General features: G+C 33.0%; 1 protein-coding gene across 1 annotated transcript in view; it reads right to left on the bottom strand.

Annotated features, from left to right (window-relative positions):
- Positions 1 to 2,691, bottom strand: part of RHAG (Rh-associated glycoprotein) — a 28,351-nt gene that overhangs the window by 1,872 nt on the left and 23,788 nt on the right. The gene's annotated exons all lie outside the window — the stretch shown is intronic.

Genomic DNA, 2,691 nt, shown 5'->3' on the forward strand with positions numbered 1-2,691 from the left:
TACACACCAGCAGATGTAAAAATATTGGTTACAATTTTTCTTTTCTTTCATATTTTTTTTTTGAGACTCAAGCTGTGTTAAAAAATTCTTAGACACACTTAAGAATGATAATACCTTACTTAGCAAGGGTTTAGCACTCAAGAAATTGATTCCCAATCTTACTCATTCAATAAGTATTTATTGAATACCCATTCTGTGCCAGCTTTTCTTCTAGACACTGAGGGTAGAGTAATGTATAAAACAATATGGGCTACCACCTCTCCTCACCCTATTCTAAAGAAACAATTATGATGAAATTAGAAAATCTACCAATAAGGTCAGAAAAATTTAATTTCAGCATACATTGTGGAGACAACTCATGAAAGATATTTAAGTATATCTGCATATGTCATCTTAGAAGTAGTTACCTTAAATTAGTAAAAAATATCTTATAATTTTGGGAGTGGAAGAACGTGGTAAAAGACTACTGAAATGCATAAGGGTGTTACATGGGTGACCAATGGACTAGGAATGTGGGAGTCTCCTTAGCACAGTGTCTCACTCATGGCAGGCAATTAATAAAGAGTTGGGGAAAGATTTAATGAGTGATTCCAGCAAAGCAAACAACTGGAAAACAAGGGTTGATTGGCATTCCAGCCTCATTATCCAAGGTAGAGAATGCACTAAACTCAGATTTCTTTTTTCTCTTTGTTTGAAGGGTTTAAATTTTTCTACTATATAAAAAATTGCATAAGTGACACATATCATTGTAAAAATATTAGAAAGTAAAAATAAAGAAAAAGAAGGGAAAAGGTTTAATATCTCTCAAATCCTATCAGAATAAAAATGTAAAATAAAAACATGCATTTATATAAAACTGCACTTGTGCTATACTACTGAATTTCCCACTAAATATGTCTAAAGTGTTCTTTTATGTCAGTAAATGTATATCTAGACCATAATTTGAATTGCTACAAAGTATTACACTGCACAAATATGCTATAATTATAGTTATACAGGTTGATGTATAGGTGGATTCCAGTGTTTTTTTAAAATGCTGTGAGAACACATCCTCCTCTTAACATACATAAAAATGTATTCAGTAATTTCCCTGAAATAAAACCTATCTAGAAATGAGATTATTAGTATAAAGTCAAATATACGTATGAAGGGCTTTTCCAAACAGAAAATTGTACAATTTATAGTCCCATTTCTCTACTTTAGCCACATTCAGTATTATTATTCATCTATTCTTTACCACTTCAATAAGTGAAAAACTGGTAACTTGTTTTGATTTGCATTTCTTTGATTACTAGTAAGGTTCAATATTTAATATATAATTATTTATTTGATTTTCTTCTTTTGTATACTTCCTGTTAATTTTACAAGAATTTGCCAAGATCTTGTACAACGTGTTGGAAGATATTTCTGAAAAAAAGTGTTCTATGATCAAACAGGCATGGAAAACACTGAGTTAAACAAAATTAACAGTATTATTAAAGTTAGGCTGCCATAATTTGCAAAAATGCCCCTTAAGAATATTAGCTTTCTCTTGTTCTATGCTTACCAAAAACCTGATTTACATTTTAATATACTGAGTAGACACATGTGAGTAGTCTTGGCTCTCAGATGAGGTATTTTTCTTGGTGCAAGATGTGAATTTTACTCAGGTGAACGAGGCTTCAAGGCTTGCCTCCTCTCCTTTGCCTGCTATGCCTCTGTGATTCTCCCTGCCCACAATGAATAAACTGAGAAAATGTTTCAGAACCTGCATACCTGAAGACTAGATCCTCAGCCATGAGCCTTACCCAATGTCTGGCCACCCACTGAGGCCCAGCCTTTGAGAGCCAGACAGATAGTTTTATTGCATCTGTGGAACTGGTCTGGGCATGATGCTCAAAAATTCCTAATCATAAGGCATGTCTCAGTGTGTTTGCACAGCATGTGCACACTCTAACACTTAGGAGTTGAGCTCATTGACACATGCTTTTATCATGCTTGATTTGTATTAAAACATTTTAGTGTTTGGTCTTAACAGTCTGTTTGGTCCTGGAGAGAACTGAAGAAAAAAAAATGTGGATATTTCTGGGATTTTTCTTCAAGTTTGCAAAAAGGGTAAAAAAAAAAGAAAACACAGGTGGAATGGGTCAACTATACACATGAAGGAGGAAGCAAACTTTTTATTCAATAGAAAATGTGATCAATTGAGTTTTTAAATATTATTACTGATCTCAACAGGGTTAAATTTTAATCTGCTAAAATTGAATAGGCACTCTCTTCCATTTTGGTGGAACCAAGAAAAAAAGTACTCCTACTGTAATCTGGTTGTGATTATCAAGTTGTCTTATCTGCTAGGAGACAGCTGTCTATGAAATTTAAATTAACGTTAACATTGTTAGCTAAGTTAACATTGTAACATCACTAAGTTAAATAAAACACATTAATAATGTTAGATAAGACACATCTTCCAATACAATTCTACTTTCAGAGAATTTAAATTAACATTGTAACATTGTTAATTTAAATAAAACACATTAGTAATGTTAGATAAGACACATCTTCCAATACAATTCTATTTTCTCAGTTGTGTCTTTTTTGGCTCCAACAAGGATAACACTTGCAAACTGTGGCCTGGACTGCTAAAGAAAAAGCTCTCCTATCACTGGATATTTCAGAAAGGGAAGGAAAACATCATCAGACCTCGGGGGCAGA

Source organism: Galeopterus variegatus, unplaced genomic scaffold (genome assembly GCF_000696425.1).
Source record: "Galeopterus variegatus unplaced genomic scaffold, G_variegatus-3.0.2 Scaffold3802, whole genome shotgun sequence".
NCBI classification, from domain to species: domain Eukaryota; kingdom Metazoa; phylum Chordata; class Mammalia; order Dermoptera; family Cynocephalidae; genus Galeopterus; species Galeopterus variegatus.